A 13,936-nucleotide genomic window follows, 5' to 3' on the forward strand; every position below is an offset into this window, starting at 1 on the left:
CCTCGCCCACGCAGCCAATCAGCGCGTGGGGCCTGGCTGTCCAATCAGAGCTACCGCGCAGAGGGCCACCCTGCCCCAGCGCCGCGCGGGGCCCGCCTCCTCTTCCGTGCGCGGCGGCCACGGCGGCCTTTCCCACTGTGCCCCGCGCGCGGCCTTTCCCGCCTGGGGACCGCCCGCCCAGCCCCACCCCGGGACGGGACCGAGTGGGCGGGGGGCGTTGGGCTTCCGGCGGCGGCTCGATGGGCCCCAACGGAGACCGGCTCCCCGCGGGGGAGGGGGCGTGGACGACGAGCGCGGCCGGAGAAAGGATGTCTGTGGAGTCCCGGAGATGGCGCAAAGCCGATCCCTTTTCCCTTGGACTCCGGAGAAGCCGTCCTCCACCCGGGCCCCACTGCTTGACCAACCTTTTGAGCCAGGCCGGGTTTCCCAGTACCCACGTCTAAGTTCGTTAACAATTCGTGTCAGTTAGTCGTGGAGAACCGAAGAAGAAGAGACGCGTTTGAATTGTGGTGCTGGCGAAAAGTGTTTGAACAGTACTATAGTCGGCCAAACGAAGAACTCTGTCCTGGAAGAAGTGCAGTCAGAATGTTCCTTAGAAACCAGGAGGGCGAGACGTGGTCACATGCAGGACATGTCCGGAGAGACTAGTCCCTGCAGAAGGACATGATGACAGGTAGAGGGGCAGTGGAAAAAGGAAGGCCCTGGACAGGCTGAGTGACCCGGGGGTTGCAACAATGGGCGCAGTGTCATTGTGAGGATGCCGCCTGACTGGCAGTGGTTGGTTCTGTGAGCCGAACTGACCCCGTGACACCTAGCAACACGAAGTCATGAAGGCTGTTTGGAGGCCTTGGTGTTGCCGCTCTCCAGGCCGGATGCTGCATTCCTGCCACACACACACATCAGTACTTGCTGAGGGAACGGAGCGGCCGCTGGGATCGCGAAGATAGTACTTCTCTGTCTCTGTACAACCCTGTGGCCTGCTTAGCACATACATGACATTCCCTCGTATGTAAGGGGAAGATAGAGTCCCAGACAACCATTTGGCACTGCCTGGGCCACGTTCAGTAATAGCTTGTAATAGAGATTGGGGCTTTGTTTTTTTTTTTAAGTTTACGATAATTAAAACTGAAAAGCTCTGGCCAACCTGTTTAAATTGCTCAATATGAACTAAAGTATTCTAGAACATACATATGTTTTGTTTGTTTTTTAATCACAAACCTAGGGAAAAGAGCCTAAGTCTCAAATTCTAAGAGGCCCTGAAATTGCTAATCTCATACTAGGTTAATCATATCATGGTCCTTGTGGGCCACTTAATGACTTCCAAAGCCCTAATAGCCCCTGTCCTGCAAGATCCCCTGTATGAAGTCCCAGCTGGTTTGCCCACACCATGCCTGGAGAACCAGTTAAGAGTACTACAATCCAGAACGTTCAAATCTTCTTGCTTTTGTTGTTTTTTCCCCCCGTGAAAATGGGTTGCTAGGCCAAATAAGTTTAGGAACCTATGTTCTACAGGAGTCTGGGTGGTGTGGTGGTTACAACTTGGGCTGCGAATCGAGTTAGTAGTTCGAAACCACCAGCAGCTCCGTGGGCGAAAGAGTGAGTTTTCTACTCCCATAAACAGTTAACAGTTTTGGAAAGCCACAGGTGTCTCTATGAGTCAGAATTGACTGATGGCGTTGAGCAAGAGATGTCCTATAGTTAAACAAGTCAAGTATATAGAAGTAATGGAAACAATAAGATCTTTACTGTTTGGGAGTAGTAACAGCTAATGGCTCTTCTCTACTTGGTGTCTACTTTCCATGATTATTAATAGACCCAGACCGATCGTGAGGCATTATAAGAGTTTATGATGGGGTGTAACTACAGTAGTTCATACTACCTGGCTATGCCCTTGGGTAACATTTATTTCACCAGAGACGCTTTAAGGAAAAGCAAATCATTCAAAAGATAAGCAGCCAACTGGATTTGACGATAGACCTAAACTCACGGTCATCAAGTGGGTCCCTACTCCTGTTAAATCTAACCTCCCCTAGAAATGTGATTCTCTGCCCCTTTCCTCGCCCCTCCCCTCCCCTCCATTCAATGTTTAGAGCACCTTGCCCTTGAGAAACTTGCAGGATAGCAAGAACCGTAAGAAAGGATTGAATATCTTGAGAGAAGACCAGCCGAAATGCTATGATTCGGCAAAATTCAAGATTCCTTTAAATGGGCACCAATTGACCAGCAGTACCTGCCAACTCCTCACTTCTATCCAAATGCAATTCCATAGCACTTGCTTTCATTTCAACTGTTAAATTGATCTCAGATATCTTTCTAAACTCTTCCAGGTCCTGTTTGCTCTCCCAGCAAGGCAATGGTGCTCTGAGAATTTACTAGTAGAATATATAACTAAGTTTAAGTAGAATAAATAGACACTTTCTTTCTGCTTCTTATGTCTGCATCTGAATTGGAAATATAGTTTACTGAGCTGAGTCTATTACTTGTAACATATACTACTATGGAAAAAAAACATCTAATACTGTATATGTGCCTGACACAAAAGAATTACTATTTAAATTTATTTTTCTCTTCTAACATAGTTACAAATTTTCAACAAAAAAAACTGTTGAGAGATTCTTCTCCCCAAGGTCACAGAGTGAATAAATATCAATGACAGACTTTAAAACAGAGGCAGCCCATATGCTCAAATACTATGCTACCATCCTCATAACGATTGAAACATAATCCCATAATTGCCCCTTAATTCCTTAAAGTTACAATGTGTGGAATACTCCCTGATGAATGTAGGGGAGTATGCAACTTTGAGGAATAATTGAGGACCAACTATGTTTCAGCAGGTGACTTCCTCCTTTGTGACCTTGAATTGAATCTGTCTCTACTTTTGAAAGCTGGCTCTAGAAAATGATTTTATGTAAATAGTTTTAAAAGTTTGAAAGTAAAGTCCCTGTTCTTTCTTAAAAACAAGGAACAAAAGATTAAGCACTTGGCAGCCATCCAGATTCACCCAGCAGAGCAGAGAAAGGCATAGCCTACCACTACACACCCTCTGATCAGAATCACAGCAGAGGTCTCTGACTGAGGGGAGGCAAAAAAAGTAGGACACAATTTAAAATCATAAAGAAGACCAGACTTGGTCTGACAAGACTGATGGACTCTGTGAGGCTGAGATCCTTAAGACATCCTTCAAGGCTGCAAGTGAATCCATCCTAGGGGTCAACTTCTAGCCAAGGATAGGCCTACAGAGTGAGTACCACCACCAGGAAGGCAAGTACTCCTTACAATGAACCTCGTGGGGTCAAAGGGCAGCACTTGCTCAGAAGGCTGCAAGGGCAGAAAGGAGAAGGAGTGGAACCGGAACGCAGGGAGGAAGTGGGAAGAGTGTATTATTACTCGGAGGGTATTGCAGCCAATGTCATGAAACAAAATGTTTATACTTTGTTGAATGGAAAACTAATTTGCCCTGTAAACTTTTCACCCAAACACAATAAAAGACGGAAGAAGAGGGAGGGAGCAATAGAACTGATTGTGAATTTGGAAATTTTGGAATAATTTGGAAAAGGATGCCAATAAGGGTACTACAGCACAAAGAGTATAATCACTGGCCCTGAATTATACATGTAGAAAATTTTAATTGAAAAATGTTTTGTTGGTATATTTTTGCCACAATTATGAAAAATAATTACATGAATAGCAAGGAGTACAAGAAATTAGAAAATGTTTTATAATTGATTGTGATGACAATTGTACAACTCTTGATATGATTGAATTATAGGATTGTGTGACATGTGGAAGTGTGGGAAACAACTGGGAAGAGAATGTATGCAGACAGACAAACTCTCTGTACCTCATAAGTTAAGGAGTCTAGGAGGCCGGGCTCTCATGGAGTAAGACCTTCACGTCGGGAGGTTGGAGATGCATTCCTGTCACATCCTCCTAAATTATTCCTCATTGGCATCCTCCCCACCGCCACCACCCTCCAACCCCCATAATGCCAATTTTAACTTGCTGCTTGAAAGCACATTGGCTGCTACTATATATGCTTGAAGGTCAACTGCTTGAAGTCTCCTTGCCTGAAGGCTGACTGTCTTCAAGAGCAATCAGACCCTATTGACTGTGCCATTGTAAGTAGGGCCCATTCCCTTCTGATAAGGGTCATAATTGTACCCCCAGAAGAGCTCAGGGGCACTTAAGGTCAAGCCAGCCCAGAGACCACCAAGGTGAGGCTGCCATCTTGAATCTAGAATCCTCCCACGTTGTTATGTATGTTCCTTCCTGTCACGTGTGTGCCTCTAGTACCTCACCTTCCTATTGCGTGGATACCCCTAGCTCGTGCCCCCACCCTGGTATGTGTATGCCTCTAATACAGCCCCTTCATGTTACATATGAGCTCACCTTGGCTTGCATGCCTGAGGTCATATACGCTTATGAGAAAATACATTATTGCCTCATCCTGGTGCAGGTCTCCCTGGAAGAAGAGGTGAGCCCTTACATGGTCTCGTCACTTTCATTTAGCTCTCAGTCACACAACCCAAGCACCTCGTAGGCCCCTCAGGAGGTAGGGCTGGATCTCACAGGGAAGAAGTGCCAATACAACTGTTAAAGGACAGAAAAAAAGCCGTGCAGCCTGTGTACAAAAGAGCATTGCCTAAAGCCCTATGGAGCCACTCGACTGCACACACGCTGTTGCCGTGAATCAGAATCAGCACGTTTTGGTGTTCTATTTATTAAATTTTTTAAAAGACAATTTCTTATCCAGCACCTACATCATTTAAATTTAGAACTAGGTCTCACTGTCATTGAGTCAATTCTGTCTCATAATGCTCCTATAGAACAGAGTGGAACTAACTGCCCCTTTGGGTTCCCAAGACTGTCAATGTTTTCAACCTGCCCATCCTGTGGTTGGCAGCCCTACGTGTCCTCCATCAGGGCACCTTAGAACGAGGTAGTAGATGGAAAAACAGTGCTAAGTTTAGCTCACTTTGATATGGCATATTACAAGCCCTATTTTTTCCGTTTGTTTTTGGAGAGTATTATAATGCATAAATGTATTTATGCAGTGTCATAGTCTAAAATAATAACTGACTTTTAAGATTAAATTGAAAAAGAACTCCCCCCTATTTGGATCAATTCAGATCGAAGATCTGGGAGAGTATTTAGTCTGTTCATTTTAAATGAAAAAGTCAGACCTAGTTGCGCAGACTTCCTGAAACTCCCCAAAAGAACTGAGGTGGTCAGAGTGCTGCCCAGACCTCGTCAAGAAACTCCTGGTTGTGCCTGCCACCTGATGAATCCAACGGTGGTAAGAAAAGGAGAACTCAAATCTAGTAGCTTACATTTGTTCATTGTGTCTCCAGTCACAAACCTAGTCAGACTAAGCTACAAATGAGTTGTTTGTGAGTGGCAAGGATGAAACTAAGTCCAATAAGTAACCATTTAGGATGGGTTTACTTCGCCTGAAGCTGCATCCAGGTTGTTGCTTGTGATTGAGACACAGCAACTTAGTGGCTAAGCCTTCACTGCTAAAGGTGGATGGTTCAAATTCACCAGCTACCCTGCTGTTCGCCGCCAACATGTATCAGCCTGCCTCCATAAGGACTGCAGTCCTGGGAACTGATGATGCAGTTCCACTCCGTCCTACAGGGTTGTCATGCATTGGAATCCACTGGAAAGCAGTACATTTTTTAGCCTGAGTATTCCCTGGTGTTGATGAACCAGTTTATTAACCCATTAAAAGACATCTGGGCTATTTCTGGTTTTTTTACTATTAGGAATAAATAGTCCACGGACATTTGTTTACAGGTTTTTTTGTATAACGTTTTCATTTGGTATCTCGTTATTTCAATGGATATTTCATATGTATATTATAAACTTTCCCTTTCAGGTTTCCGTGATTTAATTGGTTTGTTTCCTCTGTTTAGAAGACTAATTTGTCCATTTTTCTATTGGGTTGTCTGCCTCTTTCTTACTAGTTTATAACATATATATACACACGCATACACACATCTTATATATGTATTCTAGAAACACACAAACATATATTCTGGGTATTTAGCCATACCCAGTTACACAAGAGTGTTGACATTTTTGGTGATCGCTGTTCCTTAAAGTGAATGAAAGTTTAGGAATTGATAAGGAACTCCTGACATTGATGAAGGGTTTATTAGAACTTAAATTCTGAGCACCCTCTTTGCAGAAGGCTATGAATGACAGTGAAAACCCAAAATCCATCGGCAGAGTCCTCAAGAGGATTAGGCCTCCATAGAATTCCGGCTGACCATGGACAAGGGATGGGAAGAGTCCAGCCCTCCGACAGAGTGCTAGTGGGTTACCTCCCTTCCCCACTCTCCAGCCAGCCCAGGGAAGGACAGTTTCCCTTAGTAACTTGCCCCTGGGGGTGTTCTTGATGAGATCACTGTACTGGAGGTCACAGTCATGAGTCATGCCAATCTTAGAAGCTCCTCTGTCTCACATGATGCACATGTCCCAATCATGGCCCCATTTCCACTTCTTAGTCCCACCTGTAACTGATATACTGATCTGCTTCTAACCGTGCTTTTGTGAGTTTCCTTTGGGCTCCCACGTCCTTTTTAAAAGTTCTGGATTTCAACCAGCCTCTGGATGCCATTAAGACCTGTGCTAATTAATGCCCTCCCCCTCCTCACTCATGATGCGCCTCTTCAGGCCTTGTCTTTGTCCCATGGAAGACTTAATACATGTTCACCTTAAATTATATTTGAGATTGACGTCTCTTTTGTACCCGAAAACAAGGGACAGAGGGGCTTCCTTTAAGAAAGGCCGTTCAGCCCCACCCACTCTTACACTGCAACCTCACCTGTGCCTCTGTGAGTGCCAGTAATCTGCTTTAAGGGAGGTGTGCTGTATGCTAGGCAGAGTACATCAACACTTTCACCTGTTTGCGGCCAGAAGTCAAGCGTTCTTAGATTCCCTTTCCGAAAAGCCCTTCTGAGTTTTGGGAGGCATCAGATACATGTCTTACATCACAAAACCAGCCACGTTTCCCAGCATTTTAAGGAGCCTCTGGAAAATGCTGATGTCATTGCTAACTCCTGCACCAGTGGGCCTCCTTTGCTCAGCGCCGCAGCCAGCATTTAGAATCCTGACTCACCCTCCAGCCTCCAGTTAAAGATAATGCTGATTATTTTCACAGGATCAGTGCTCAGGAAGTAACTCTTAAAGGGGAAATAGCTTCTAGACAAGCCAAAGCCAGTGCAAATTCAGAGATTGGCCAACCTTCCTTTTCTGATTTTATCATCTGCTCAGCTGTTTATGTTTCCATCTCAGATTGCTTCTGCTGATCGCTGCTTGCAAAGCTGTGGACTGAACCAGTTGGCCCGGCCAGCACTCCTCCCAGTACTGAGTGGGTCACATTGGGAAAGCTCCACTGAGCCTCCTGCTGTGAGCCTCCTGTTGTGGCTCAGTGCATGCAGTGAAGCCCCTACAGTCTCTAAAGAGTTGAATTAACACTTCAAACTTGAACTCGCCCTGGGGACAAATTACCTGACAAAACCACCACTAAGCAAAACTATCTTGAATTGTTTGTATATGTGAATATTGCAATACTGAATACTAATAAGATAATTTCTGTCAGCCTGCTCTATTATGAAGTTTCTTTGGACAGAAAATGGTTTTGACATATAAACAGGCAATCATAGCCCTTGTTAAAGTATCAGGGCACTGCAAAAGTGGAGACCTTCAACAGGCTGGATGGACACAGTGGACCTTCAACAGGCTGGATGGACACAGTGGCTGCATGGATGGGTTCAAAACTCATGTATGTCTCCTTCAAAGCATAGCAAAAACAAAATGACAGTTACTAACTTTGATTTATAGGACCGTGAAATTACACCCATGCCCTGTAAGAGAAAGAGGTTTTGGGTATTTTCAAAGGGCTATGGTAAGGACTGACACAGGTATTTATGTCAATGTTTTGTGAATGATACGATGCCAGCCCTGGTGGTGCAGTGGTTACACGTTCAGCTGCTCACTGCAAGGTCAGCAGTTTGAAACCGCTAACCACTCTGAGGGAGAAAGACAGGACTTTCTACTCCCATAAAGGGTTACAGTCCAGAAGCAATAAAGCCCACATGGAAGAAACACACCAGCCTGTGTGACCACGAGCTGTCGAAGGGATCAGGTATCAAGCATCAAGGAACAAAAAAGCATATCATTGAAAATGTGCGTGAGTGCAGAGTGGAGACTCAAAGCCCAATGATAGTCAATCGGACACCCCTTACTGAAGGGTTGTGGGGAGGAGATGAACCAGTCAGGGTACAGGGTCGCAACGATGAAACACATAACTTTCCTCTAGTTCTTAAATGCTTCCTCCCCCCGACTATTATGATCCCAATTCTACCTTACAAATCTGGCTAGACCAGAGGATGTACATTGGTACAGATAGCAACTGTAAACACAGGGAATCCAGGACAGACGACTCCTCCAGGACCAGTGGTGAGAGGGGCGATGCCTGGAGGGTGGAGAGAATGTAGGGTAGAAAGGGGCAACTGATGACAAGAATCTACGTATAGCCTCCTCCCTGGGGGAGGGGCAGCAGAGAAGAAGCCGGGGGGGAGGCATCGGACAGTGTAATATATGACAAAATAATAATAATTTATGAATTATGAAGAGTTCATAAGGTAGGGGGAGTGGGGAGGGAAGGAGGAAATGAGCAGCAGATATTAAGGGGTCAAGTAGAAGGCAAATGTTTTGAGAATGATGATGGCAACAAATGTACATGTGTTCTTGACACAATGGATGGATGGATTGTGATAAGAATTGTAGAGCCCCCAATAAAATGATTAAAAAGTAAAATAAAAAATAAATAAAAATTTAAAAAAAGAGTTACAGTCTCAGAAACTCATGGGGCGGGCAGTTCTACCCCATCCTATAGGGTCACTATGAGTCAGAATTGACTCAATGGCAGTGAGTTTTGCTGAGTTAAAATATTATTAAGATAATTTGTCAGCCTGCTCTATTATGAAGTTCCTTTAGACAGAAAAAGTTTTTGACATATAAATAGGCAATCATAGCCCTTGTTAAAGTATCAGGCAATGCAAAAGAGGAGACCTTCAACAGGCTGGATGGATGCAGTGGCTGCATGGATGCGCTCAAATGTAAGAACAATTGTGAGGATGCTACAGGACCGGGCAGTGTGTCCTTCTGTTGTACATAGGGTCACTGCGGGCCGGAACTGACTCAGTGACACCTAACAACAACAAGCTGGCTGACAGAGAAAATGCAAATCCATTTGCAGAGTCTCCATGTGGATTAAGCCTCCATTGAATTCCTCCTGACCATTGACTCAGTCCCTCACTGACATAAGTCCCTGTAGGACAGGTAGCACTGCCCTTGTGGGTTTCTGCAACTGTAACTCTTTAGGGGAGTAAAAAGCCTCATTTTTCTCCCAGACCAATGACTAGGGAAGTGAATAATCTTGCCCTCCAACAGATTGCTTTGGAAAATGGATTCCTACCCCCGGACACCCCAGGCAGTCTCCTGTCTGGGCTTGCCTGAATGAATTCTTGATGAGATCATTGTTCCAGGTGTCACAGAGTTATGAATCATGATCTGACTGCCTTGGTTGGAAGTCACTGGACCAATCTTGTAAGCTTCTATCTCACAGAATGTATATTTCCCAAATCATGGTCCACTTCTGTTGGCTATTGGCTGTGGTAGCAGGGCACCATCTAGTTCTTCTCATCTTGGAGACTGATGTTTATGTAATCCATTAGTCTACTGGACTAATTGTTGCCAGGCATCTCTGATTTTCTTTACTCTTCTTCCTGGACAGGGAGAAACCAATAATTTCACTATAGATGGTTTGCTCACTCGTTTTAAGACCCCTGTCTCTACTCACCTACTAAGATATAGAACATTGTCTTTGTAGACTGTTATGCCAGTTGACCTTGTCCCCAAGACCGTAATCCTGAGCCCCTAGGCCCAATTGCTTACTCGCTTACGCTGTTTGGTTATATATAAGGATTTTTCATAACTTTGACCTTTTTATGTGTCACCATATGCATGGAGATACTTGAAACTACCACAACCAACTGCTCTGAAAGGTATCACGGAAGAAGGTTCTGGGAAGAATGGTAAGAAAATATGGAACAAAAATTAAAAATCATATTAAAACAAAAAAAGATCAGAATTGCTGGTTGGACAGAGAGATAGCCTGAGACTAGGATCCTGACACTCTTAAACCCTAGAACTCAATTTTCAGCCAAGTAATAGGTCTATACGGGCAACAATTACACCTGGGAAGTACATGTTTCTTAGAATAATGAACCAATTGAGATTAAAGGGACAGCATTTATCCAAGGACAAAATTCAGAAGAGTTGGGAAAGGAGGAGGGGAAAGGAGAGGAGGGCTGGAAACCAGAAACACAGGGAAGATGTGGGATACGTGATGATGCATTTTGAGGACTACAATAAATTCTATGGAACAAAACGTGTATGGATTGTTGAAGAGAACATTGATTTTCTCTGTAAACCTTTACTCAGTTCACTATTAAAAGTTTTCAAATTTTTATGTGAAAGCCCTAATCCATAGTATCTGAACTTATTTGAAACAGGGTTTTTAAAGATGTTTGTCAGATAATATTAGGTACTTCCTATTAGAATGGGTTCTAATCTGATCTGAGCAATGTCCTTATCAAAGAAAATAGAAATGGAGAGACAAAGGAAGGGTGACCACAGGAAACAGCAGCCACCAGTCCAGTCCAGGAACAGCAAAGGATACCAGAAGCTGGGAGACAAGAAAGCACCTTCCCCTAGAGATTTGGGGAGGAGAGCATTCAGTTAGATGACATTGGATTTGGACTTGCAGACTACAGGCAATCCATTTCCGCTGTTGCATGTCAGCACTTTGTGACACTGGCTTTTGTCGTAGAATGTAAGTAGCACTCTGAAGTTTCCTCTTAGAATTAAGGGTGAGGGAGGGAGGAGCGGGGAAAATAAAGAGGACCTGATGCAAAGGGCTTTAAGTGGAGAGCAAATGCTCTGAGAATGATTGGGGCAGGGAATGTATGGATGTGCTTTATACAACTGATGTATGTATATGTATGGATGGTGATAAGAGTTGGATGAGTCCCTGATAAAATGTAAAAAAAGAAAAGAGGAGAAAAAAATGATTAGGGCAAAGACTGTACAGATGTGCTTTATACAATTGATGTATGTATATGTATGAACTGTGATAAGAATTGTATGAGCCCCTAATAAATTGTTAAAAAAAAGAAAGAAAGAGTCACAAGCAGAGTGTATTCAAGATCCTTGCATGCCCCCTGCGCGTGAGCAGCTGCGGCGGCGGTAGCATCCAGCGGCAGCAGCACAGCGCCAGCCCGTTGCTTTACTTTTGGCCACACGAACGCAGTCATCATGCCGAAGAGAAAGTCTCCAGAGAATTCAGAGGGCAAAGATGAACCCAAAGTAGCTGAACGTGAGCCTACAAGACGGTCTGCTAGGTTGTCAGCGAAACCTTCTCCGCCAAAACCTGAACCTAAGCCAAGGAAAACATCTGCTAAGAAAGAACCTGGAGCGAAGAGTAACAAAGGTGCGAAGGGGAAGAGGAGGCAAAGCAGGAAGCTGGAAAGGACGGTACCGCACCGTCGGAAAATGGTGAAACTAAAGCTGAAGAGGCACGGAAAACTGAATCTGTAGATAACAAGGGAGAATGAATTGTCGTGAAAATTTGGGGTTGGTTTTATGTACCTCCTGGGACAACTTTTAAAAGCTATTTTTACCAAGTATTTTGTAAATGCTACTTTTTTAGGATTCTACTAGTCGGCATATTAAAAATCTATAAGGGTGGACATTTTACCTTCTCATAAGAATGCTCTTTTGGAAATTACCATCATCCTCAACTAAAATAAATATCAATTTGGAAGCTGTGTGTAAAATTGATTCAGCTTTCCATGCACTTGCTTAAAAATTGTAGTCTTGTGCAGACTGTGGTGTTTTCATTGTGTATGTTTGAATTTTTCATGCAGTTTTTCTAGAGCAATAATCCGTGGTGCTTTTGTACCTAGGTTTTATGTGATTTTAATGAAACATGCATAGTTGTGGCCACCTGCTGACTCCTTGTGGTTTAAAATAAAGGGTTGTATTGCCTGCAAAAAAAAAAAAAAAAGATCCTTGCATGGAGTAGAGGTGGTGGCTGAATATATGAGACTGCATACCAGAGAGAGATGTGTCTGCCAGCATGGCTAAAGAACTGTATCCTTAACATTTCTGATGCTGGCTTCCCTAATGAACCCTGTGGGAACTGCCTGTGAGTTCTGTGCAGCCATTCAGCAGAGTGTTGAAGCCAGCAGAGAAGTAAGTGCTGTGGGCAGGCTGGTGTGTGTCAGAGAAGGACAGGGAAGGTTGGAGGATGGAGACAGGACTGCTCTCTGCCTCAGAGGAGTCATCTCAAAAGTAGATGTGAAGTTGCGTTCTTCTGACCTCTGTGAAGTCAGCGAAGGTCGTCATTTCCTCAGCTGCTGAGCAGGTGTTACTGTCGTTTCCTGATTACTCAGGCCAGATGAGGAAGAAAGGTCTGATGATCTCCTTCTGGAAATCAGCCAAGGAAAACCCTAGAGATCCAGAAAAAAGAAAATCCTAAAGATCACCACCAGCCACGAGGATTCCACTTTTAATTCCATGGTGTTTGAGGGCCCCAAAAGGTAGGGTCACTGTGAATTTGGGACTAACTTGACATAACAACAACATGATACTACAGGAAGATTAATAAATGACTTCATGAGAGGGTTGTGTGGTTTAGGATAATGCATATAAATAAACTAATATGTTATTCACACTGTTATTAGAATATTGGAGAACAACTCAGGATTTTATGAAAAGTAATTATTCCAGGTCATTTTCATCCTATATTGCAGCGATTCTTCAACATTTTTGGTTAGTTAATCATTTGGGAAAAATATGTCAAGATTTCTTATCTCATTAATTCTTACTTTCCAATCTAAAAGATTTACCAGAATGAATGGGAAGAATAGAGTTGCTCTTTTTAAAAAAATCATTTTATTGGGAGCTCATACAACTCTTATCACAATCCATACATACATCAATTGAGCAAAGCACCCTCATACATTCGTTGCTAGAGTTGCTCTTAATTTTTGGTTTTGAATTATTTTCTACTGAAGTATATGGAAATGTAATCCTATGGGACCATTCAGTCAATTGGCATAACATAGTTTATGAAGATAATATTCTACATCCTACTTAGGTGAATGTCATCTGGGGTCTTAAAAGTATGTGAGCACCCATCTAAGTTACAACTCTTGATCTCCACTGGCCTGACACAAAAGAGAATGGAGAAAATCAAAGATTCAAAGAGAAATTAGTCCAAAAGATTAATAGCACACATGACCGCCAGCCTTATAGATATTGATAGTGCCTGGCTATCACTACTGATTATTCTGAGCAAGGACACAATAGAAAGCCTTGAATAGAATAGGAGAAAAATATAGAACAAAACTAAAATTCCTTAAACAAAACAAAACTAGTGGAGGGAGGGTGGAGTGGAAAGGGAGAACCGATTACAAGGATCTACATGTGACCTCCTCCCTGGGGGACGGACAGCAGAAAAGTGGGTGAAGGGAGACATCGGACAGGGCAAGATATGACAAAATAATAATTGATAAATTATCAAGGGTTCATGAGGGAGGGGGAAACAGGGAGGGGAAAAATGAGGACCTGATGCCAGGGGCTTAGGTGGAAAGCAAATGCTTTGAGAACGATGAGGGCAATGAATGTACAAATGTGTTTTACACAGTTGATGTATGTATGGATTGTGATTAGTTGTTTGAGCCCCTAATAAAATGATGAAAATAATGAAACATTTATTAGGCCATTTGAGACAGGCAAAACTGCTAAGACTATTGTATAAGATATTCTTTGAACTGGGAAGTAAAGCCAATCCTGG

General features: G+C 43.5%; 1 pseudogene; it reads left to right on the plus strand.

Annotated features, from left to right (window-relative positions):
• The first annotated feature begins 11,301 nt into the window (after positions 1–11,301).
• LOC142448984 (high mobility group nucleosome-binding domain-containing protein 3 pseudogene) lies at positions 11,302–12,031 on the plus strand (annotated as a pseudogene).
• Positions 12,032–13,936: the final 1,905 nt, after the last annotated feature.

This window comes from Tenrec ecaudatus, chromosome 5, assembly GCF_050624435.1.
Source record: "Tenrec ecaudatus isolate mTenEca1 chromosome 5, mTenEca1.hap1, whole genome shotgun sequence".
Classification (NCBI taxonomy): Eukaryota; Metazoa; Chordata; class Mammalia; order Afrosoricida; family Tenrecidae; genus Tenrec; species Tenrec ecaudatus.